This window comes from Sorex araneus, chromosome X (genome assembly GCF_027595985.1).
Source record: "Sorex araneus isolate mSorAra2 chromosome X, mSorAra2.pri, whole genome shotgun sequence".
NCBI classification, from domain to species: domain Eukaryota; kingdom Metazoa; phylum Chordata; class Mammalia; order Eulipotyphla; family Soricidae; genus Sorex; species Sorex araneus.
Genome location: NC_073313.1, coordinates 121,846,032 through 121,854,768, shown reverse-complemented (window position 1 = coordinate 121,854,768; position 8,737 = coordinate 121,846,032).

The following is an 8,737-nucleotide window of genomic DNA, read 5'->3' as shown; positions in this document are numbered from 1 at the left end:
CCTACCTCCACTACCCAACTGCTGCCACTCTCCAGGCCACTTTCCACAAACTCTGGCCAAGCCTTACGCATAAGTGAAGTTCCACAGAACCCAGGTAACGCGGAACTTTGTGATCTTGGACTCTGGGCTCAACGGGACCCGGGAGCAGAGATCCTCTGCCTGCTTCCCCCAACTATGTATATGTATTATATATATATATATATATTTCAACAAAAATAAATCAACACATTGAAATTACGAAGAAATTAATTGTCTTTATTTGCACCTGCTATAATTTGTATATGTAAATAAAATTGCATTATTTATGTTTATGCATTATTTCAGTACTATGTTGAGTAGGTCATCCATACTGTTGCAAATGGTAAGGCTTTCAAATGGAAAGATGATGACAGTGGGCACCCTGTTGCATTCTTTTTTTGGGGGCTTCGATTCTTTTAAAAAAATTAATTATTCTTTTTGGTAATGGATCCCTGTGAGGTACAGTTACAGACTAACAATCTTTCGTGTTACGTTTCAGTCACACAATGTTCGAGTACCCATCCCTCCGCCAGTGCCCATTCTCCACCACCGATGATCCCAGTGTACTTCCCCCCACCTCCATCTCATCCTCCTCACCCCACCCGCTTCTGTGACAGGGCATACCCTTTTGCTTTCTCTCTCTCTCCCATTTTGGGTATTGTGGTTTGCAATAGAGGTATTGAGTGACCATTATTTTTGGCCTATAGACTAATTTCAGAACGCATCCCATCCCAAGCGGGCCCTCCAAGCACCCTTTATTTGGTGGTCCCTTATCTATCTGAGCTGCCTTTTCCCCCAGCGTGTGAGGCAGACTTCTAAGCTGTGGAGCAATCCTCCTGGTGTTTATCTCTACTATTCTTGGGTATTAGTCTCCCATTCTGTTACATTATATTCCACAAATGAGTGCAATCTTTCTATGTCTGTCCCTTTCTTTCTGACTCATTTCACTTAACATGATACTTTCCATGTTGATCCACGTATATGCAAATTTCATAACTTCATCTTTTCTAACAGCTGCATAATATTCCATTGTGTAGAAGTATCAAATTTTCTTTAACTAGTCATCTGTTTTCGGGCACTCGGGTTTTTTTTTTCACATTATGGCTATTGTAAACAGTGCTGCAATGAAAATACAAGTGCAGATGTCATTCTGACTATACTTTTTGCCTCTCCAGGATATGTTCCCAGGAGTGGTATTGCTAGGTCAAATGGGAGCTCAATTTCTAATTTTTTGAGAAAAGTCTATACTGTTCTCCAAAAGGGCTGAACCAGAGGGCATTCCCACCAGCAGTAAAGGAGAGTCCCTATCTCCCCACATCCATGCCAATACCGATTGCTTTTATTCTTTTGGATGTGGGCCAATCTCTGTGGTGTCAGGTGATCTCATTGTTGTTTTGATCTGCATCTCCCTGATGATTAGTGATGAAGAGCATTTTTTCATGTGCCTTTTGGCCATTCAGATTTCTTCTTTGAGAAAGTTTCTGTTCATTTCATCACCCCATTTCCTGATGGGGTTGGATGTTTTCTTCTTGTAGAGTTCAACTACTGCCTTATATAGCCTTGATATCAACCCCTTATAAAATGGGTGATTATCCTTTTGCATTCTATAGACTGTCTTTGTATTTTGGTCACTGTAACTTTTGAGGTGCAGAGGCTTCTTAGTTTAATATAGTCCCATTTGCTTATCTCTGTTTCCACTTGGTTGGTCAGTGGCATGTCATCTTTGAAGGTTCCTTTAGCTTCAATGTCGTGGAGGGTTTTGCCGACCTTGTCTTCAATGTACTGTATGGATTCCTGTCTGATGTTGAGGTTTTTAATCCATTTTGATCTGACTGACTTCTGTGCATGGTGTTAGGTAGAGGTCTGAGCCCACTTTTTTTGCATGTGGCTGTCCATTTTTGCCAGCACCATTTGTTAAAGAGGCTTTCCTTGCTCCACCTCACATTTCTTGCTCTCTTTCAAAGATTAGATGATCATCATATATTTGAGGATGTGTGTAAGGATATTCAGCCCTGTTCCATTGGTCTGTGGATCTGCCGTTGTTCCAGTACCGTGCTGTTTTAATTATTACCGCTTTGAAGTTGAGTTTGAGGTTGGGGAAGTTCATGCCTTCCATCTTCTTTTTCCCAAGAATTGCTTTAGCTGTTCGTGGGGGTTTTATGTTCCATATGAACTTTAGGAGTGTTTGATCCATTTCTTTGAAGAGTGTCATGGGTATTCTTATAGGGATTGCATTGAATATGTATAATGCTTTGGGGGAGTATGGTCATTTTGACAATGTTAATCCTCCCAATTCATGAACAGGGAATATGTTTCCATTTTCTCGTGTCCTCTTTTATTTCGTGAAGCAGTGTTTTGTGATTTTCTTTGTACAGGTCTTTTACCTCCTTAGTTAAGCTTATTCCGAGGTACTTGATTTTCTGGGGCATGATTGTGAACGGGATTGCTTTTTTTCATGTCACTTTCCTCTGTCTCATTATTTGCATGTAGGAAAGCCATGGCCTTTTGGGCCTTGTTGCATTCTTAATCTGAGAGAAAAATGTTGAATCTTTAATAGCCTATATTATTGAGAATGAACCCTTCTTTAACATTTGTTAATATTTATCATGAGTCGGTGTTGAATTTTATCAAATGAATGTTGTATACCTCTGAGAAATAGCCTATCTATATCTGTGTATATATATATTTATTTATAAAGGACACACTCAGTGATACTGGTGAGGGGGGTGGTCTAGGAAAACTGAGAAATCAGGCCAGCAGCACGGAATTGACAGATTGATGTTCAGGGCCAGTACAGTGCTCAGGGTTCACCATGATTTTATAGTTTTTGGGAGTTTCCAAGGTTACTTACTACTTACAATGCTCAGGAGTCATGTAGTGCTGGAGATCAAACTCAAAGCCTCCAACAAACTAGGCATATGCTTTACTACTTGAGCTATCTCTCCAATTGCTAATTTGTATATTTCATTCTATCAATGTTGTATTAATATTGATTTGCATCTGTTAAAACATCCTTGCATCCCAGGGACAAATCTTACTTGATCATGATGCATAATCCTCTTAATGTGTTATTTTATTTAGCTTGCTACTATTTTGTTGAGAATCTTTGCATCTATGTCACTGTATCACTATATCACGCTCATTGATTTGCTCAAGTGGGCACCAGTAACTTCTCCATTGTGAGACTTGTTGTTACTGTTTTTGCCATATTGAATACACCACTGGTAGCTTGCCAGGCAGGATACTCTTGGTAACTTGCTGGGTTCTCCAAGAGGGGCAGAGCAATCGGACCTGGGTCGTCCGTGTGCAAGGCAAATGCCCTGCCTGCTGTGCTATCGTTCCAGCCCTTGCATCTATATAAGTCAGACAAATTGACATGTAGTTTTCTCTGCCTCAAAAATGAGTTTGAAAGTCTTTCTTCGTCTTAAATTTTTTGAGAGAGTTTGAGAAGCATTGGAGTTATTCTTCAAATATTATGATTCACTCATGAAGATATTATGGTCTAGGTCCTTTCTTCAGAGGATTTTAATGACTGATTTCATACTGCTATGTTCAATAGTTCAGATTTTTCCATTTTTCCTAATTTGCTATTGATAAATTACATATTTTTAGGAATTTATCCATTTTTCTAGGATTTCAGTTTGTTGATATACAGTTTTCATAGTTACTTCATGATTCTATTTCTGTAATATTAGTTGGAATGTTTATTATTTTGTGTGCATTTTGTTTGTTCCAATTTTCTTAGAACAAGTAAAGGTCTGTACATTTTAATGATCTCTGCAAAAATTAAAAAGTTGTTTTCTATTCTATCATCTGTTTGTTCTGATCGTTGTTATCACCTTTCTGCAAGCTTTGGATTTGATCAATTCTTTTTTTCTAGTTCCATGAGATACAAACCTTGGCTGATTATTTGACATTCAATAAAACAGTTTTATTAAGAAAAATATGAGAGGGGTGAGAGAGATGTTAAAGAAAATATGGGTTTTATTCATAGGGAAAAAAGTTAAGAGTACACATCTCAGGTGGAGATGCAGGCATTCCCCTCACACTGCAAAAATGCACACCTGCATAGAGATGAAGAATGTGTCAAGATATTTGACTTTTCTTTTTCTTTTCTTTTTTGTTTCTGGATCCCACCTGGCAGACAGTAATTTTTTTTTCCTTTTGGGTCACACTCAGCAATTCACAGGTGTTACTCCTGGCTTTGCACTCAGGAATTACCCCTGGCGGTGCTTAGGGGATCATATGGGATACTGGGAATTGAACCCGGGTTGGTCGCGTGCAAGGCAAACACCCTACCAGCAATGCTATCGCTTCACCCCCCCTGGCAGGTAGTATTTAAGGCTACATCTGGCTCTGTGCAGAGTTCACCTGTGCCAGTGCTTGGGAGACCACGTGATGCCTGGGACAAAGCCTGATCTTCTACGTGCGAAGCATGTGCTCCAACCTGTTGAATTATCTCAATTGTGCTTGATTTTTTTTTTTTTTGCTTTTTGGGTCACACCCGGCGATGCACAGGTGTTACTCCTGGCTCATGCACTCAGGAATTACTCCTGGCGGTGCTTGGGGGACCATATGGAATGCTGGGAATCGAACCCCGGTCAGCCGCATGCAAGGCAAACGTCCTACCAGCTGTGCTATCACTCCAGCCCATGTGTTTGATTTTCTTGATTGTGTATTTATAGCCTTAAAATTATCTCCTGGAACTGATTTTTCATGATCCCTAAAGCTTTCTTTTTCTTTTTATCCCTAAAGCTTTTGTATGCCAGGTTCCAATCTTTATTTCTTCCAATATAATTTTAATTTTCCTTTCATTTCTTCTTTAACCCACTGTTCTGGTGAAGCCTTTGTGCTCTAAAGTCACCCTCTCTCTCCTCTCCTCCAGAATCTCTAAGTAATAGCCATTTAGTTTTAAAAATGGAATTATGTGCATGATAAAACATTAATAGCATTGCAAACCACAGAATCTCAATAAAAAAATAAAAATAAGAAAAAGTGATGAATTGATTTTCAAGATCTACTTAACTTATTCCTTTATATGTGTAATAGAGGAAAATAAAAATTGTGGCTAGGAGCTCAGTATATATATATATATATATATATATATATATATATAGGACTATAAATGGTAGTGAAGTTCTCATGGCAATTATTAATTATTAATCAACTGTTTCCCTTGATAGTGAAACCATAACGCCTTCACCAGAAAATGCAGAATGTCCGTTTCCACAGAAAGAAAAGATGTCTTCATAAGGTACTTTTTGTTCCAATAACACAATACCCCACAAACTAATCCCAACCGTGACTATAGAACACACCGTCTAACAGTTCATTGTTTCTGTAGCTGGAAAAAGATGACTTTTAAAAATTAATTTTGTTGCTTTTGATAGGAATTTTCTGATTTTTCTTAAGAAAGTCTGATATCTGAACTACCAATGGGGTCTACATGGCCATCTTTTATCTTCCACCTCCCTAGATCAACTCCTCCAGAGAACAAAGCTTCTTTTCTTTTCCCACTATACACTCCCATAGTTTGTATCTATCAGTTTTCTTAAGTTCTGAATGTTTGTGAAGCATACACTTCTTGTCAATATCCCTACACCTTGGAAAAAATTTAACCCTAATGACCCTGATGAAAAAGGCTTTGGTTTCTGTACCTATCTGATTTATTTGGGGGTACACTGTTTTAAGTTTTAGTTCAGATTTACACCTTGATGTTGGGTAACATTGGGTTGTCCTTGCTCCTCCCACAGGGAGCATAGGTTTATTGAGTTACTCCCACCACAGTGCTCCCACAACACACCCTATTCGGCAGGTACTCCTAATCCTATGTTGCTTTTCTCTTTCCTTTATGTCCTTTGCATGGTTTAGCGATGTCCCTTTCTTTGTATAGACAGAGGAAGACAGTTGACATGCTTTTGTAACATGGGAGTTAATTGACTCTGAATAACATTTACTCCTGGACTTCCATTATATTTACATGACTTAAGCCTCAGTTGGCTTCACTTCCTAACAGCCCCAAAAGGAGGGTCCTGGCAAGAAACTTGGATGGACCCAGGGCAAGCTGTAAGCAACGCTGGCATCAGAAAGGGAAAGGCTAAGCATCATAAGAAATACAGTAAGTTAAGAGCACAGTCATGGAACAGACTCTGTCATGACCCTAAAGAAATAACTGAATAAGGACCCTGCTGGGGTTAGCAATGTCTAACCTGGCCTAAGGACTGTAGTCTGGGATATATAGCAAGATGTTCCCAGGAAGAGCAACCCTTTAAACTTAATATATCTTACTTTGTTCATACAAAGTGACTAGAAATGTTAGTAAGAAGTTAATTTAATATGATTGCTAAAGTGGATTACTAAGGAAAGGAGAAAGCAATGTGCCTATGGAATCCTAGGGAATCCTGCCATTGAATGGATCTCCTACTAGCGTGCTGAACCCCCAGATGAGGTTCTGTCCTTGAGTTAAACTCCTAGAGCAGCTTCCCCTGAAGCAGGGACTTTACATCTCTTTATTGTTCTGCTATTGTTCAACCCCACCTATGTGAACCCCCTCCCTTCATGATTTCTATATAACTACACTGTGAGACTTGAATCAATGGCGATTGATTACCAACCAGCCTGTGGCCCCATTCCTTTGTTCCTCTGTCACAGTAGGCTGGCCTGGGAAGATGGTTGTCAGCCATAAAACGCACCCATGCATTTGAATTCACACTTTCCTACTTATGATGTTTTGATTATTGCTAAGCTAATATGGGTACCTGAAATTTGATGATGTATTTTGCTCAAGTAATTCATCCATCGAGAAGTGCAAATTAAAAAGACAACGAGATACCAGCTAACACCTGTGAGAATGGCGTTTATCAAAAAGGCCAAAAAAATAATGTCTTGGGGATGTTGAGAAATAGGATTCTTTCTACACTGATGGTAGGAATATAGATAGTTCTGGCCTCAGTAGAAAACAGTATGGGTATTTATTAAAATGTTGAAAATAGACGTACCAGCAATTTAATTTCTAGGTTTCTACCTAAACAAAACAAAGGAAAAAATGATTCAAAAAATATATGCACACCTATGTTCACTGCAGCATTACTTCCAACATTCAATATCTAGAAACAACTCAAGTGCCAAATGGATGAGTAGATAAAGAAGTTGTGGTATATAGCTCCAGTGGGAGTATTACTCGGGTACGAGAAAAAAAGGAAGCCATGCATTTTGAAATAATATGGATGGAGGTGATTATGCGAAGTGAAATAATTTAGGTGAAAGATGATCCTTTTTACTGGATGACCCCACATATATGTCCAATAAAGAGAAACAAAGCAAGGGAGTAGGCCAAATCCAACAAAAACAAACTCTTTGAAAACTAACCACAGAACTCAGAACTAAGTGCTCCAGCAGATGAAGGGCAAATGGAGACTATGGGGGTAATGGAGCCTAATGGACAATGGTGGAGGCATACTGGTAAATTGGGGGTAAGGGTAGTGTGGTAACATATACTTCGAAGAGGTGTAAAATCGTGCTCCTTAAACACAGTCAGTAAACTAATGTTTTCTCATTAAAAAAGCATATATTAGGGCCAGGTGACTATATTGTAAAAAGGTAGATCATTGGTTGTCTGCATGTGTGAAGACAGGGAGAAGTGGGAGAGATTAAAAAGAGCAATGAAGAGGCCAGAGCGATAGCACAGCATGTAGGGCGTTTGCCTTGCATGCAGCCGACCCAGGTTCAATCCCCAGCATCCCATAGGGTGCCCTGAGCACCGCGAGGGGTAATTCCTGAGTGCAGAGCCAGGAGTAACCCCTGAGCATCGCTGGGTGTGACCCTAAAAGCAAAAAAAAGCAATTTGGGAGGATTATAGACTTATTTATTATCTTACTATGATGATAGTTTCATGCATATATGCATGTTGAAACATACCAAGTTGTTAAATTTAAATATGTGCAGTTCAGTGTACACCAAATTTATCTCAATCTATTTTTAAAAGCACATAGCAGATTCATATAACACTAAATTGTCTTTTTTAAAATTTTTGGGCCATACCCAGCTATGCTCAGGATGTACTCTTGGTTCTACTCAGGGGTCATACCTACGGGTGCTCAAGGGACATATGGAATGCCAGGGATTGAACGTTGAGTCATCTGTGTACAAGGCAAGTGCCCTATTGCTTTAGTATCCCTCTAGCCCCCCTAAATTGGTTTTCAAAAATTGGGGAGGGGTACGCCTAGCCCTAGTAGTAGTGAGGGGACTATGTGGTGCCCAGGATTAAACCAGGGCTTCCTTCATGCAAAGGACGTGTTGCAGTCTGTTGAGCCATCTCTCCATCCCAAGACCACTTAAGTTGGAATGATACTAGTAATAAGAATACTATAACCCTAATTTAAAAAAAATAACATTTGTGGGGGGCTGGAGCAATAGTACAGCGGGTAGGGTGTTTGCCTTGCACGCGGCTGACACGGGTTCGATTCCTAGCATCCCATATGGTCATCTGAGCACCGCTAGGGGTGATTCTTGAGTGCAGAGCCAGGAGTAAGCCCCCTACATTGCCAAGTATGACCCATAAAGCAAAAAAAATACATTTGTGGGGGCTGGAGAGATAGTATAGCAGGTAGGACACACTAGCCTTGCTGTGAAGTCAACTCAGGTTCAGTCCTTGCCACCATCTATGGTCGAGCCTAGCCAGGAGCGATCCCTTAGCACAGAACCAAGGAGTAAGCTTTTA